Source organism: Taudactylus pleione, unplaced genomic scaffold, assembly GCF_031769625.1.
Source record: "Taudactylus pleione unplaced genomic scaffold, aTauple2 ptg000749l, whole genome shotgun sequence".
NCBI classification, from domain to species: Eukaryota; Metazoa; Chordata; class Amphibia; order Anura; family Myobatrachidae; genus Taudactylus; species Taudactylus pleione.
The window spans coordinates 454,823-472,500 of record NW_028285151.1 but is presented as its reverse complement, the minus strand read 5'-3'; the positions used below and the strand labels follow the sequence as shown (position 1 = coordinate 472,500).

General features: G+C 44.5%; 1 protein-coding gene and 1 long non-coding RNA gene across 3 annotated transcripts in view; one reads left to right on the top strand and one right to left on the bottom strand.

Annotated features, from left to right (window-relative positions):
• The window catches only part of LHX5 (LIM homeobox 5), a 54,900-nt gene extending 47,987 nt beyond the window's left edge, over window positions 1-6,913 (bottom strand). Inside the window, exon 1 of one of the 2 annotated variants that reach the window (XM_088457231.1) lies at window positions 6,860-6,913. The gene's annotated coding sequence lies outside the window, so the exon portion shown is untranslated. Of the gene's footprint in view, window positions 1-1,407; window positions 1,498-6,859 lie in introns of those variants that run through there. The other variant, XM_088457230.1, reaches the window with a different exon arrangement.
• Window positions 1-17,678, top strand: part of LOC148477072 (uncharacterized) — a 204,234-nt gene that overhangs the window by 720 nt on the left and 185,836 nt on the right. The gene's annotated exons all lie outside the window — the stretch shown is intronic.

Here is a 17,678-nt window from a genome sequence, read left to right as displayed (position 1 = left end):
TGGGAGTATTTTGCTATTGTGTATTTGTTTGAACAAACTTTAAACCGCTTGGTAATTACATTTGAAAGGATGGTACTGGGAGGGCTCATTTGGTGGAGAAAACGCTTTTTAATTGAGTTAAACATGGAAAGAGTCTATTAATTGTTCGGCTATTACTAAGTTTATTGACATTGGTTTTTTGGACGGAGAATGAGTCCTGCAGTGAATCCCCTCCTACTGTCCTTTTGATTTGTAAAATCTGGATTAGAAAAATTCCAGGCCCCCCTGTATTCTTTGGACACTGCGAGAACCTTACCAGTAACCCTTTCCTTTCTAGAGCGATAGCTCTAAAGTAGTTAAAACGATATACTATTTAAAGTGAGCAATGACTGATGAGCTTATGCGGCTCTAGTGAGGCTCGGTTTAAACTGTAATAGGACCAGCATTAAGTAGCTCTTCTATGTGTTCTGCAGATTCTCTTTTGTGACTTATATCATAGGACACAGGTTCTCAAACTCGGTCCTCAGTACCCTAAACAGTGCATGTTTTCCAGGTCTCCTCACAGAATCACAAGTGAAATAATTAGCTCCACCTGTGGATCTTTTAAAATGTGTCAGTGAGTAATGAGTACACCTGTGCACCTGCTGGGTGACCTGTAAAACGTGAACTGTGAGGACCGAGTTTGAGAACCACTGTCATAGGAATATGTAATAGGCAGATCAGTTACTAGGAATGTACATCAGGTGGCATGAGGACAGTGTTTGGATTCGGGGCAAACGGTCTAACGTTATCATTTAAAAACTTGTTGTTATTCCATTAACAATGTTCTATAATATTATTATTTTTATTATTCATAATAAAATACCAAATTATATTATACACCAGTTCTCATATCAAGCCATTAAATCAATACAATTGTTCTTATACACACATTGAGTAAACAGTATACATTTACATAAAGCAGGTGTGTGTGTGTATGTATGTATGTGTATATATGTGTATGTATATATATATATATATATATATATATATATATATATTAGTGTGTAATTTTCACCTATAATTCCCCTGTTTAGGTCGCTCTGAGATGCAGCTTCCTCCCTGCATCCAATCATTTTATCACAGGCCTGCCCTGCTTGGATTGGCTTTATGTCACACATTTTTTATTTTGACTGGTAATGTGGGAAATACATCTGTAGTCACCCTCGAGTGGGTAATGGGGATCTGCAGGCTGCTGATAACGCTGGCGGCTCTGCCTTCTGCTAACCCATTCCCTGCCGGCCCTGGTGATGTGCGCTCCCAGGAGAAAGAATCAGCTCACACTCACACTTACACTCCCACACCAGATGGATGACTGTACTCAGATATATTAGAGATTTGCTGTTGTCTTAGACTGCCCTGTAGTGCAAGAGCTTCTAGCTGTCTCACCATGATCAGCTGTCCAGCCAGTCACACTCCCCTCATCCTGGAGAGTATATTGTGTTGGGAGCATTCTAAAGTGACAGCCTGGTTTGGAGGGTAGACTGCTATTCAGTAGTGAGAAAGACAAGGGAGCGTATTAGGGGAATGGGATTGCATTACATGGTTTCTCCTGTACCATATAGAGCAGTGATTCCCAACTCGGTCCTCAAGGCACACTAACAGTCCTGGTTTTAGTGATATCCATGATTGTGCACAGATGGTTTAAACAAAATAATTGAGACACTAATTAAGTCACCTGTGCTCAAGTATGGCTATCCCTAAAACCTGGACTGTTAGTGTGCCTTGAGGACCGTGGTTGGGAACCCCTGACCTAGAGGGATACTGGAAATAAGTGACCGTTTCTAACAGAGGCAGGTCTATACAGTAGCACTGGTGACTCAGTCATTCCTGCATTCTCTTTCATTTTCCTGAACAATTGCTCAATCATTTATATCCTTAAAATATGGTACAGGGAGAAACTCTGATTTGCACAGGGATTATTGACTTGTCACACAAGAAGTGAAGGCCTGTTCTGTAGTATGTGTGACTATTGATGTTCACATGTGTTATGCTGCAGACACATACAGCATGAGAAAGCTCTGTATATTAGTGGAGCAATAACTAACAGCTCCATGCCACGCTTTGTTATACCCCTTTGTCCAACCCAGGTAACTAGCAGGGTTTAACACGGGCTACGCCCGTGAACCTGCTGTGAGAACAGCGCACTCCGGGTCACGATGACATGGAGTGCGCTGCTAGCTGGCAGATTGGTCTGGCTTCAGTGGCGCTTGGAGATGACGTCATCTCCAAGCGACCACTTTCACTCCGCAAAAGCCGGGTCTATGCAGACCCGACTGCGGTGTGAGCGGCGCTGACTCGGGAATATCCCAAGTCGGCGCCGGCATAATTCCGGGTCTGATCTGGATAGGAACTTTGTTCCAACTCCGGGTCAGACCCGTAATTTAGGTGGAAAAGGGGTATGAATGTATCTGTTTCATATGAGTATACAACTGACCATTGCCAGATTATTTTGGTACGTAATAATAATTTCTGTAGGGTAGAAAGTTATTTTAAAGCCAACCACTATACACTATAAACCTGTCATAAGTTACTACCATTGATAAAGTGACATCGCTATCCAGCCCTGCCCAGCAATACTATAGTCTAGGCCAGGGGTAGACAACATCCAGCACTCCAGCTGCTCTGGAACTACACATCCCAGCTGGCCCTGCCATAGCTTTAGCATTTTATAACAGCAAAACTGTGTCAGGGCATGCTTGAATGTGTAGTTCGATAGGACCAGGAGTGCTACACGTTACCTACTCCTGCTCTAGGCCATCAAATCCTGAAGCCTATGCCATTCACCCTGGCATACATTTTGATTTTAAATTAAGGAGAGCTTTATAAATAAAGTGTTTTTGGTGAGGGGTTATGATGGTATTAGAGTCTGTGTTGAGATGTGGATTATGTTATATGGTAAAATATAAGTAGCTATTTCTCTGGATCAATCCAAACACTAAACTTGATCACATCCTTTTTATGTCCAAAGTAGAACCAGCTCCTTTGTCCATGAAGCTAGAAAGCAGTGTGTTACCCTTATGCTATGTACACTAGTGTTTCATCATAACATGCATAGATCTCAAAAAGGGATAGCTATAGGCAGGACATAGGCAGTGCCCCCAGTGCTGAGCTCACACGCTGCATGGAATGAAAATGCATTCAGAAAGGTGTAGAGTCAGCTCAAGAGCAAAGCAATTGCCTTAGGTCTCAATTAGCATATCAAATGGTTAAAAAGGTTATCTCCCAACATGCTGGAATAACTGGCTAGAGGAGGGCAGTTGGGGTGTGCAGAGAGATGGTAATAATAAATGTTACTTTTCAGTAAGTCCTCAAATGGGGTTTCATAAATTGTTTTCAGGATTCCTTGACTGTCAGTAATTCAATATGTTCTACTGCAAACACCAACTACGGCTACAATGGCAACCTAACACTTGTGGCATCAAGTTAAAAGAAACTAAACAAAATAATTTTAAACTCCAGAGAACCAGATACATAATTTTGGGTTTCAGTTTATGGATGATGTCTATCCAAAAGCAACTGCTCCTGTGCCAGGGTTCCTATGGAACCCCTCTCCCAGTTAGCTTTGCAATGTGTAGCCCAAAGGCTACGGCAGCTTACACCATCTTCTGACAAATCTAACACCATCGCCTCACCCATAGAAACCTATGGGGGTTGTGGCTGCTGGCGGATATGTGCTGTGATCCCTCCATAATACATTCAGGGGATACTAAATATTTGTGGGTATACCCCGAAAACACCAATTTTCGGGAAATATGCCACAAATGTTTAATGATAAATGGACCCCTAAGAGTGATGCTGATGTGTATGCAACTCAGTCATATCTATACTTGTGACTGAAGGGGCTTAAATGTTAGGTAATGGGATGTTCGCATGTAGTGAAAGTTAGGCGAGAACATGCCGATAAAATTACGGACTATGAAGAGTTTTGCGTACACATAGATTGCCTGTTTACAGGGGGGACTCTTGCACCATGGATATGGATGGGGTACACTCATAACCAAGTGTATGGATAGGTGCAGTGCAGCCACTTAGAAACATATTCCTCTGCATATGGTTTATCGTGGCCAAATTGCATTTCATTCTGCACCGGCCACTTACTGTACAGTAGCCAATTCAACCTCTTACCAACATCTTAGATTATAAAATCAGGGCTGTATTTACTTTGCACAGAATTTGTTTGTAGCATGATCACCTAGATCACATTGTGCAACATTCCAGCAGTAATGGTTGATAGTAATTTCTGGCACTAAAATGTACAATGGCATCATTTGTCTTTGGTTAGGAATTTGGCATAATCCCTTGTAACATAATTTTCTATTGTATGACTCCAAAATTATGGTTTCAGGAGGCATAATGCATTTTAGATGATTTCCTCAAATTTAAAGCAAACTACTTGCAGTAAAATATGTTACAAGGCTATTTCTGCAATAGAAAGCCAAACCACAAGGGAAAAGTCTAGATGCTTGCAGAGGAAGACCTAGGGATTGGCTAACCCTTGTTGAGATATATGACCATACAGTATTCTGTTCTAAAAAGACAAATCTGGAGGACGTACATCAATAAAACAATGTAAAGAACTTGTCCTGCTTTGTGCTCTAGCTGCAAAATTCTGATGCAACCATTACTCTCACCTCTCTACTTGCTTGCCTTGGTTACTATCATTTTCCAACATATGTAAAGACTACTACTTGTAGTAAAAAATAAATCCACAACTTCTCAAAGTAAGATCAAATACTAATTTTAAGGAATACCATTTCTACATGTGAATGCCTTTGTGTGCTGTTTTCAGACCAGTTAATAGTAAGTGATTCCACTAAATCAGTGTGCAGTTGAGTTTGTATAGTAAGTAACATATAATTTTGATAAGTATGGTTGAGTCATTGAGGGGTTCCATGATGAGTGTAAAGTCACATCTTGGACTGTTGTAACGTTCTAGAAACTCTAAGTGATCAGCTTCCATGTAGTCTAGATCCCAAAATAGTTATGCTCCTTTTGTCCACTTGTGTTTATGTTCTCCTGCATGTTCTAGATCAGTACTTCACAAACTCTGTGCTCAAAACATGCTAACAGTCCGGATTTTAAGGATCTCCATCCTTGAGCACAAATGATTAAATCAAAATGACAGATACTAATTTAGTCACTTGTGCTCAAGCATGGATATCTTTAATACCTGTTAGTGTGCTTGAGGGCTGAGTTTGAGAAACCCTGTTCTGGGTGACACCTGTTACATATTCTGCATATTAGGTCTTATGCGCAGTATTGCGCTTTCTGTATGTCTAGTATTTTGCCTTTTGGTCCTCTATATATCTTTGATATGTGCTCTACTTCCCTACTGTATGTTCTTATAAATAAATGATGACAATAATGCATGAGTTGGAATAATTACTTTGACACCAAGTTTCCAAATCCTATTCTGTATCAGGCAATGCAGTAAGTAATGACACTATTTTTGTTCAATAATAAAAATGCTCAATAATGCACTGTAATATATTTGGAATAATATCCCATCAACTGCCTATAATATCCTTGTTTCTCAAAACTAGGAAGGATCAGCGGCTTATATAGTGTTAATGATCATCATTAAAAGAACAGAGATGGCCTGGGTAGGATTTGATCTAAAAGTATTTATTGAAATCGTCTGTATGTCATAGAACTCTATCATGCCATTAGCTTTCTAATTAATTCCCAATCTGTCACTATCTGGTATAGTTGCTGATGAAAAATAGCTACAGTGAGAACGCATTAATGCATTCCTTTAGGACCAGCAGAGGATGTTTGTTTTGTGAAACATGCATGATATAAAATGTGTTATTTGGCTGCTGGGAAATGCAATGTATGTGTAAATACACTTGCTCTTTTAAAGGCAAATGCATTAGTAAAGTTTTCTAAATCCTATCATGGAGAGGAAGGAATTTTAGTATACAAGAAAAAATATATATTTCCTCATCTAAATATAGTGAAATTGAATGAATTATTGTAAAAATTGTGTAATAAAAGCTAATCTTTAATAAAATATTTAGTGCAAAATTCAAAATAGTGATGCGTACAGGAGACACAAGATTTAATACTAGTACTACAATGTTCTTTATAGTTGAGCCTTAAATAATTATAAAATTGCAATTCAAGATTTTGATCATGCTCGTTTTAAATCTGCAGAATCTGGTAGCAAAATGTACTTTGTTTTTATATGACCAAATAAGCAGCCCCTAGAACAATCCACCTGTAATATGGCAACATCACGTCCTTGAGTGAAAATGAGATTAGAGGACAAGCTATAATATGTAACACTAGTATCCTATTCTGTCCTAGAAATGTGTTCCCTTACATTCCGTGATATGTCTTGTCCTATTCTTCTCTGCTACCCTAATCTGTGCACCCCTCATGAACCTCTCTCTTTAGGTGCATACACACGTAAAGATTTTCTGTCCAACCATCCAACTAGTTGATTGGTTGGAATGAAAATCTGGTAATGTATGAAAGCAAATGACAATCAGCAATTTGCTCCCAAATGCCGGAAAATGGACAAAAACTGTTGTTTGAACAAATTGTTTAGATCAAATATTTAACAAACTTGTCTGACGACCATTTTCATCTGTTTTCTGGCATTTAGGAGCAAATTGCTGTTAATCATTTACTCCCATACATTACCAGATTTTCATTCCAACCAATCAACTAGTTGGATGGTTGGACAGAAATTCTTTACGTGTGTACCAAGCCTTAAGTGCACACATCTACACATTGTGAGAGCAACCATTTTGTGCCTTGAACCAACAGTCCTCGTCTCAATTCAGTGGTAATGAATTACTTTATAGGTTACATTCTCAAGAATATTGGTTACCCAACAAGATGGCTTCCTTCTTAGTGTAGGCTATGAACCCACTTTAAAAAGTAGAGATGTGCGCTGATCCAAATTCATCTTCGTGTTTTGGTTTTGCAAAGCCACCCTCACATGTTTTGGATCTGTATTTAAAAACAAAACAAAAAAAACAGCTAAAATTACATCAATTTGATCTATTAGCATGTAATCCAAAACCTGAGTTCAGTTTTTAAATCAGAGTTCTGCACCACAGGAAGATCCAAACTGGTACCCCAAAGTAATTCCAAACTCTGACTTGATTTGACTCGGAACCCCTAAATTCGGTTGTTGTCGGTTCCCTGAGAACCAGACCCGCACATCTCTATTTAAAATTAGCAGAAATACACTCTCAAAGAAAACAAAAATGTACCTCGTACCAGGAATTTTGTTTGGTTAGTACCATCTTAAAAACCGGGGACTCCAATTTGCATCACCAATATGTTAAGTTGGTCATTCTGTACTTTATATTTTAATGCATTAAATGGGTATTTATGTTTATATAGTTAGTCTTAAGGTGGGTAAACCACTGACACATATCTGCAGATCAAGTGATCTGCAGATATATCTGCAGATGATGGTCGTTCATACACACTGAACGGCAATCATCTGCTTGTGCCCTCGGGTCCCGGTAGGCGGGAGCTGGTGGGTGGGTCAGGGACGTGTCCCGCCCCCCCCTCCTCGCGGCTGCCGCTGTGTGTGTGTGTATGGGCGGTCTGCCGACCGCCCGTACACAGCTGTTGATGGACAGATATGTCTGCAGACATATCTGTCCATCGGCTGTGCAGCACAGCCAATGAGATATGTCGGTACACACTGGCCGACGTGCAGCAGATATATTGGCCCATCAATTGATTGCCCAATGTATCTGTCAGTGTGTACCCACCATTAAATATAGCATTATGTACAAGATAACCAGAAACCTTCACTCAGTTTAGTCATCATTTGTAAAAGAGGGCAAGGGCTTATCTTGATTGTCTCACAGGTGTCTAATGTCTAATTTCATCTGCATTGTTTCTGATTGTTCAGGCCATATATATCTGAACTCTTTTACAAAACTTTTTTTTGTTTGGCAGTGTTTCCCATGTAATCATGCTTTCTAATGGAGTATCCAACATCCAATTACTTTTAAAAGTTTGTAATCAGATGTATGGGTGTAGTTCACCATTGTCTTATATCCAAGACACAATGGGTCAGTTCTAGAGTTGCAAGTTGGCCACAATTACATTTGCACTGCATGCATGGAACTAACATGTACACATCTATGCAACTGCACCACCCCTACCCATATGCTTTAATTAGCCACACTTGCACAAGCCCTATACCTGGTGTATATGAAGGGCCTGATTCTGAGTGAAACAAATACAATTGAGCTCAATTTGGTGAATATATAAAATTGCAATGTAGTGAATTTGCTGATCATTTGTATACAAATGCAATAGAAAAATGGAACTCCAAACTGGGAAAAGCATCACCGTAACAGGGCGGAACAGTGCCCCAAAACCCGTGACTTCATTATGTCACACCTAGGGGGCTGGGCCGTCGACTCTAAGAAAGAGAGAACTGCTTGGGCACCCTAAGGATGCTCTGGGCAGCTCCACAGGCTGCAGAGTGCTGTTCCAGGCACCCTGCAAGCCACATGTGGGTGCTGTGGGGCAGTGATGATGCCACACCCAGGACCCTGCTCCCGGTGCGATGGCACAGGTTGCCCACCCCAGTTACGGCTAGAGATGAGCGGGTCTGGTTCTTCGGGAACCGGACTCACCCAAATTTCGGGGATCCGAGGGAATCTGAGACACAGCTCAGATCTCCCTGCATGCCCCGGATCCCTTTTAGAGGTAAAACCTCGCGATCCCACTGTCGGATTGCGAGGTTTTGAATTGAGCAGCTTAATGCTTATTGGCTGAGAGAGCCATCTATCACGGCTCTCAGCCAATCAGTGTTAAGCCCATTGAATATGGGCACAGGAGGAATTTAAGAAGATGCCGTCTGCCCATCCACCGCCTGACACCATCGGCACCCCCTGCTGCCGACCCTCATTGGCAGCATCTCCCACTGCACCCTGCATTGAGGACACCACCAATGCACCGCCGACACAATCAGGACCCCCATACTGGAGACACCGCTGGCACCCCTGCTCTGCCGACACCGCCGGCACCCTGCACTGCTGCCTCATGTACTGAGGACACAGTCAGTGACCCCCACACTGCCGACACTCCCACACTGTAGACACCACCGGCACCCCTGTACTGCCAGCACACATGCACTGAGGACACCGTGAGCACCCCCACTTTGCCGACACCCTGCACTGCGGACACAACCAGCACCCTCACACTCTCCAAGTACTGAGGACACCATCAGCACCACCTGCGCTGCCGACACAGTCAGCACACATGCACTGGGGACGCCGCTGGCACCCCTGCTTTGCCAACACCACCAACAACCTGCACTAAGGACACTGCCAGCAACCCTGCACTACTGCCCCACATATTGAGAACGCCGTCAGCGACCCCACACTGCTGCTACTCCCACACTGAGGGCATCCCCGCACAGCCGACACGGTCAGCACTGAGGACACCGCTGGCACCCCCGCTCTGCCTACACCGCTGGCACTATGTACGCAGGACACTGCCAGGACCCCCACTCTGACAACACCGCCACACTGCCAACACCGCTGGCACTTCCGCTTTGAGGAAGCCACTAGAACTCTCGCATTGAGGACACTGCCAGCACCCCGCACTGCCTGTCACAGTAAGTGCCCTATTGGTGTATCCAACCCACAATGTATAGCACACTGTATCCGTGGTGGAAGCTGAACTGCCACGTTAGTGCCGCCCACTACTGTGTTCAGCTTTGTCAGCCAGCTAGCTGGATGCAACCTTTTGGCCCTAAACTAGATGAAAAAAAATGAATATTGTGAGGTGGTCAAAATTGAATGGAAATGACTGGAAATAAATGTTATTGAGGTTAATAATACTGTTTGAACAAAAATAGGCCCAAATTATGTGATTTTTAGCTGTTTTTATGATTTTTTTTTTTTTTTAGAAGAAATACAGAACCAAAACGCAAAACACGCAAGGGCGATTTTGGCAAAACCAATCCAGATCCAAAATAAGAAGAGATACAGATCCAAAACAAAAACACTTGGGTCAGCGCACATCTCTAGTTATGGCCCTGGGGAAAAGTGTTTATTAAACTGACATCATTAAAAAACACTGCTCTTTTAGTTGATTGGAATGTTCCATTGAAAATGAGCATTTTTGGTTTGGAGAAATCTCATCTTCTCTCTTTGAATTAGTTTCAAGAAGAAGAAGAAAGATGTAAGAAGCACTGTTAAGTTACTGGCAAGTTATTATGAGGGTCAAGTATGTCTGACATAATTTAAGAATGGATCTTAGTAAAAATACAGTAAACTCTCAACGCAGTTACTGGACTGAAAGCCACCAGTACAACTGTGCGGTCAATTTGGCCCCAGAGTATTTTAGAGAAAGTGTCACTTATACTTTGAATGTCTCTGAAAGTCTTAGGGGTGATTCAGCAGAAGACGGAAATGCAAAGCCGCACACAAGCAACTTTGAAATTCCATCAGTGAAAATATGCAAATGCTGCAGGAGGTGTCTGACAGCCCCTGCTGCATTTGTGATCCCAGCGCTGCGACCAACGTTGCAGGCTGTGATAACCATCGCGACTATTCAGGACTCTGTACTAGACTCTTGATCAACCCCCTCTGCTTCAGAATATCCAATGGAAATAGATTTGCTCAGATTCCAGTATCTGAAAAATATTCCAAAATATAATAGTCAAACATTGTATAAATGGAGACAGGCTGACTGGGTGCAAAACATGTGCACACTTAATACCACATCTCAAAGCAAAGATTGCAACCTACATAGCCATAAACATCACAAGGATCAGATAGAATAGAAATAATTGCTATAACTGCTGATTTAAGAGTTTGGTTAAACATGTATTAAACCATTCAGAAATATATTTATAAAAAGGTACATTGGAAAACTAGCTGAAAAGATTCAATAGAATAATTGAAAGTAGAGATGAGAAATGTTTTGAAAAATGTTGTAAATGCTGTTCATTTAATGTCTCTAAATAACCTGGCGTCTGCCAAACCAAAAGAAAATTGGGGAAAATAGCTAATCAGAATGCAGGCCTTGCATTGCAGGGCAATGGCTCTACTTCACCGTCATTTACCATTCCAATGTACACTGTGAGCCTGACTCTGAACTGTATACTATTGTTGCCGCAGTTGGCATTTTTTTGGATAAGGATGTGTGAAAATTAGGGGTGAGCGGGTTCGGATTTCTGAAATCCGAGCCCCCCCGATCCGAGGCAGGCTCGACTTTTCCCGCCTGACTCGGATCTGAAATCGAGGCAAAACGTCATCATCCCGCCTTCCGGGTCTCGCGGGTTTTGGATCCTAAATAATGTACCCGCGTCGGCGCCATTTTCTCACTCGGCTGTGGACAGTGAAGAGGGAGGGTGGGAGTTAGGGCTGGCTGGGCTGTGTAGTGTAGTGCAGAGTAGTGGTGTGCTGTGCTGTGCTGCTGTTGTCCATAGGGGCTGTGTCCACTACTTCAAAGTCCATAGGGGCTGGCTGGACTGTGTTGTGCAGTCAGTTGTCCATAGGGGCTGTGTCCACTCCAAAGTCCTGTGCAGTGTCCCAGTCCTAAAGGGGTGCTGTAGTGTTGTCCAGGGGGTGCTCTGTCCATCAGGGGTGCTCCCCCCAAGTACTAAAAAAAAAAAAAAAATTTCTGTGTCTGTGAATTGTGTGCGCAGTAGCCGCACGTGCATCAACAAAGTAGTGCCAAGCGTGCGCCTGTGTCATAAGTAAAGGGCCGGCTGGCTTGACCGTTAAAGGGTGCTGTAACCCCCAAAGTACACTCCAAACCAAATAAAAAAATATTTTCTGTGTTTGTGAATTGTGTGCGCAGTAGCCGCACGTGCATCAACAAAGTAGTGGCAAGCGTGCGCCTGTGTCATAAGTAAAGGGCCGGCTGGCTTGACCGTTAAAGGGTGCTGTAACCCCCAAAGTACACTCCAAACCAAATAATTTTTTTTTTTCTGTGTTTGTGAATTGTGTGCGCAGTAGCCACACGTGCATCAACAAAGGAGCAGCGCCAAGCGTGCGCCTGTGTCCCATAAGTAAAGAGCCGGCTGGCTCATTTCTTAAAGGGTGGTGTAACCCACAAAGTGCACTACTCTCCAGCAAAAATAAAAAAATATTTTCTGTGTTTGTGTGCGCTTTAGCCACAAGTAATAACATAAATGAAGGACCAAACTTTCTCCGATAAAAATAAAATAGAGAAAGATCAAGAACCACTTCCTCCTAGTGCTGAAGCTGCTGCCACTAGTCATGACATAGACGATAACATGCCATCAACGTCGTCTGCCAAGGCCGATGCCCAATGTCATAGTAGAGGGCACATACAATCCCAAATGGCAAAGTTCAGGAAAATGACCTTGAAATTTTTTTTTTAAATCATCTGAAGAGAAATGTAAACTTGCCAATATGCCATTTACGACATGGAGTGGCAAGGAACGGCTAAGGTCTTTCCCTATGTTCATGACTAGTGGTTCAGCTTCACATGACGATGGAAGCCCTCCTCCCACTAAAAAAATCAAAAGAGTTAAGCTGGCAAAAGCACAGCGAAGAACTGTGCTTTCTAAGAAGATATCACAAATCCCCAAGGAGAGTCCAAGTGTGGTGATGGCTGCGATGCCTGACCTTCCCAGCACTGGACGGGAAGAGGTGGCTCTTTCCACCATTTGCACACCCCCTGCAAGTGATGAAAGGAGCACCCACAGTCCACTTGCTGATATGCAAATTGAAGATGTCACTGTTGAAGTACAACAGAATGAGGATACTGGTGTAGCTGGCGCTGAGGAGGAAGTTGGCGAGGAGGATTCTGATGGTGATGTGGTTTGTTTAAATCAGGCTCCGGGGGAGACAGTTGTTGTCCGTGGTCATGCCTGGGCAGAAGACCAAACATTCCACCTCTTTTTGGTCTTGCAATATGTCTATCCAAATCCGGACAACAACTGTCTTGCCATATGTACCATATGTAAAGGTGAAATAAGTAGGGGTAGGGACGTTAACCACCTAGGAACATCCTCCCTTATATGGCACCTGCAGCGCGTTCATAAAAAGTTACTGTCAAGTTCAGAAACTTTGGCTAAGACCGTAAGCAGTCCAGGGACACATAAATCCCGTTGTCCTGTTGTATCCAAGCGCCTGCAAACCACACCGTCAACTCCCTCCTCGTCAATTTCCTCCTTAGTCAGGATCGGAAGTAGTCCTGCAGGCCATGTCACTGGCATGACTGACTCTCCTATCCGGGATTCCACCGGAGGATCCTGCATTGCTACGCCTCCTGCTGCCGCTGCTGCTGTTGCTGCTGCTGGGAGTCGTTCATCATCCCAGAGAGGAAGTAGGAACACCACTACTTTTACTAAATAATTGACCCTCCAACAGTCCTTAGCGAGGAGGATGAAGTAAGACAGCAGTCATCCTGAAGCAAAACGTATAACTGAGGCCTTGACTGCTATGTTGGTGTTAGACGTGCGTCCGGTATCCGCCATTAGTGCAGTGGGATTTAGACAATTGATGGAGGTAGTGTGTCCCCGGTTCCAAATCCCGTCTAGATTCCACTTCACTAGGCAGGCAATACCGAGACTGTACAGAAACGTCAGAAAAAGTGTCCTCAGTGTCCTGAAAAATGCCGTTGTACCCAATGTCCACTTAACCACGGACATGTGGACAAGTGGAACAGGGCAGACTAAGGACTATATGACTGTGACAGCCCACTGGGTAGATGTATCACCTTATGCAGCAACAGCAGCAGCGTCACCAGTAGCAGCATCTCAGAAACGCCAGCTCGTTCCAAGGCAGGCTACGCTGTGTATCACCGGTTTCAGTAAGAGGCACACCGCCGACAACCTCTTAGAGAAACTGAGGGAAATCATCGCCCAGTGGCTTACCCCACTTAGACTCTCCTGGGGATTTGTGATATCTGACAACGCCACCAATATTGTGCGGGCATTACATCTGGGCAAATTCCAGCACGTCCCATGTTTTGCTCACACAATAAACTTGGTGGTGCAGAATTTTCTGAAAAGCGACAGGGGTGTGCAGGAGACGCTTTGGGTGGGCCGAAAAATTTGTGGCCACTTTCGCCATTCAGCGACTGCGTGCCGAAGACTGGAGTGCCAGCAAACACTCTTGAACCTGCCCCGCCATCACCTGAAGCAAGAGGTTGTGACGCAGTGGAACTCAACCCTCTATGTGCTTCAGAGGATGGAGGAGCAGCAAAAGGCCATACAAGCCTGTACATCCACCTATGACATAGGCAAAGGAGTGGGTATGCACCTGACTCAAGCGCAGTGGAGAATGATTTCCGTGTTGTGCAAGGTTCTCCAGCCCTTCGAACTTGCCACACGTGAAGTCAGTTCAGACACTGCCAGCTTGAGTCAGGTCATTCCCCTCATCAGGCTTTTGCAGAAGCAGCTGGAGAAAGTGAAGGAGGAGCTAAGACGGAGCGATTCCGCTCTGCATGTGGGACTTGTGGATGAAGCCCTTCATTCGCTTTGCCAGGATTCCAGGGTGGTCAATCTGTTGAAATCAGACCACTACATTTTGGCCACCGTGCTCGATCCTAGGTTTAAAGCATATGTGGTGTCTCTCTTTCCGGCCAACACAAGCCTGCAGAGGTGCAAAGACCTGCTGGTGAACACACTGTCAGCTGAAGCGGAACGTGACACGTCAATAGCTCCTTCTTCATTTTCTCCCGCAACTGGGGCTGCCAGGAAAAAACTTAGCTATCCTAAGCAACCCGCTGGCGGTGATGCAGGGCAGGCAGGACCAAGTTTGGACATCTGGTCCGGACTGAAGGACCTGGCAACAATTTCTGACATGTCTACTGTCACTACATATGATACTGTCACCATTGACAGAATGGTGGAGGATTACATCGGTGACAGCATCCAAGTAGGCATGTCAGACAGTCCATACCTGTACTGGCAGGAAAAAGAGGCAATTTGGAGGCCCCTGTACAAACTGGCTCTATTTTACCTGAGTTGCCCCCCCTCCAGTGTGTACTCCGAAAGAGTGTTTAGTGCAGCCGGGAACCTTGTCAGCTAAAGGCGTAGGAGGTTGCTTCCACAAAATGTGGAGAAGATGATGTTCATCAAAATGAATTATCAGCTCTTCCAGGGAGACCAGCCTCCAGAACGTACAGAGGGACCTGTGGTGGTGGATTCCAGTGGGGACGAGTTAATACTCTGTGAGGATGAGGATGTACACAACACTGAAGAGGGTGAGGAATCGGTGGATGAGGACGACAACTTGCCTCCGTAGAGCCAGTTTGTGCAGGGACAGATTAATTGCCAGCTTGTTTTGTGGGGGCCCAAACGAACCAATCATTTCAGCCACAGTCGTGTGGCAGACCCTGGCGCTGAAATGATTGCTTTGTTAAAGTGTGCATGTCCTGTTTATACAACATAAGGGTGGGTGGGAGGGCCCAAGGACAATTCCATCTTGCACCTCTTTTTCTTCTTTGCATTATGTACTGTTTTGGGCCTAGTTTTTCAAACTGCCATCCTGTCTGCCACTGCAGTGTCACTCCTAGATGGGTCACGTGTTTGTGCCGCCCACTCGTGTTGCTTAGCATAGCCATCCAGCTACCTCGGTGCAACCTTTTGGACATAAAAACACTATTGTGAGGTGTGAGGTGTTCAGAATAGACTGGAAATGAGTGGAAATTAAGGTTATTGAGGTTAATAATAGCATAGGAGCAGAAAAACCAACACATTCTGTGATTTTAGCTGTTTTTATGCTTTTTTTAAAAAAAATACAGATCCAAAACACAAAACCCAGAACCCAAAACACGGAAGGGTGGTTTTGGCAAAACCAATCCAGATCCAAAACACGAAGAAAGATCCAGATCCAAAACCAAAACACGAAAAGGGGCCGGTGCACACCCCTAGTGAAAATATGTTACTGCAGCAGCTTGTGCTGAGAAGCCCACCGGAGCCATTGCAGCTGTCTGCTACTGCATACACATATGCAGCATCGGATGCAGATCATGCAAGCATCAGCTCTTTGCACAAGTCTATGGTCACTCAGAATGGCCGCTGTAACCAAGACGCCAAAGCCCCCTTATCGCGGTTAGTGATACGCCTGCAAAATGGTCAAGACATGCTGCAGTTTTAGCCGACACTCCGTGTTGCCCTCCTCAAACGCTCCCTGCCTGTCAGTCACACTGCGACTTGCAGCGTGTGACTATGGTAATGCACCTTGACACATTCGCAAATTTTATTGGACGGATGAGTAGTAGCAAAAAAAATCGCTCCGTATGCAAAAACATCGGCATAGCGTACAACTCTAAATCAGGCCCTGTGCTACTACATGTTTATTTCTACGTCCCAGAGTCCCAGCCATAACCAATCCAAGTTTTTAGCAAATATATTTTCAATTACTCTTTAGGCTACAAGGTATGTGAAGGAACAAGGGACCAAGGCAACCATGGGCGTAGCTATAGTGGCTGCCATTGCTAAGGGGATGACAGGCTTAGGGGGCCCCAGACACAGGTCATATTGTTGTCTACCAAGTTCCCAGAATTACCTGTTAAGCAACTGTGTCTGGCCCTTTGCCCAGCCTGAAAAGGGGAACTTGTCAGTGCTCATAGAGTTGGTGGTCTCTAGCTCTCCCTCTCAGTATAGCTCCACACTTTATATAATCCATCTCTCATGCTCATATTTCACCCTTATTGGCACAGCTCAGCTAATCAGTGAACTCAACACTGACACAATAGGCTTCACCTTCATTATATCATTTGTACAGTGAGCTGGGGACTGAGGGCCTGATTCAGCAGTGCATGCTAATGCACTGCTGAACGCAGATTCCCGATGTGTGGGAATCTCCGCAGGTGACAGACCCGTTCTGCGCATGTGCAGAAAGGGTCTGCGGATCCACTTGCAAACTGGCAGCAGATTGTCAGTGACTGACAGTCTGCTGCCATTTGGGGGGTGGGGAGGGGGCAGCAACAGCCTCCGTTACCAATGGTGTCGCCGCAATTGGGGGGGGGGGGGGAGAGGCCAGGATCTCCGTTGGGTGATGGAGATTTCCTGGCCTCTCCCTCTAAACTGCGGCGGATGGCTGCGGGACCCTACGAGTCACCGCAGCCGGCCGATGGTACGCAGATTAACCGATGCTGTGTTGAACGCAGCTCTGTTAAGTATTGCACAGGAGGCGTGATGCCTCCTGTGCATTACCATATCTGCAAAGGATCACAATTGCAAAGCTGCCTGAGTGCAGCTTTGCAATTATGACCCTTACAGAATAGGGCACTGAGTGAGCAATGTGGTATGATATAAATTGAATGTGGCATAATGTGAATTAGGGGCATTTCAGTGTGCCATAATATGTACTGGGAACCAGGGCCGCAACTAGGGGGGGGCTAGAGGTGCAATTGCACCGGGTGGGGATTGCCGGGGGGGTGAAGAAAACTGACAGCCATCCGGCGGCCATCCAAAAATGGCTGCCGCCAAAGAGGAGACAAATGCTAGAGGTCCTTACTGGAGCTCTAGTGTCTGTCTCCTGCTTGGCGGTGGCCATTTTTGGATGGCCGTTTTCAGCAGATTCCATGCGGACTAGCCTTCCGCATGGACTCTGCTGAAAACGGCCATCCAAAAATGGCCGCAACCAAGGAAGAGACAGATGCTAGAGTTCCTACTGGACCTCTAGTGTCTGTTAGCAGAGCACAATGCACAAAGCGTTCCCAGAAGTGCCGGG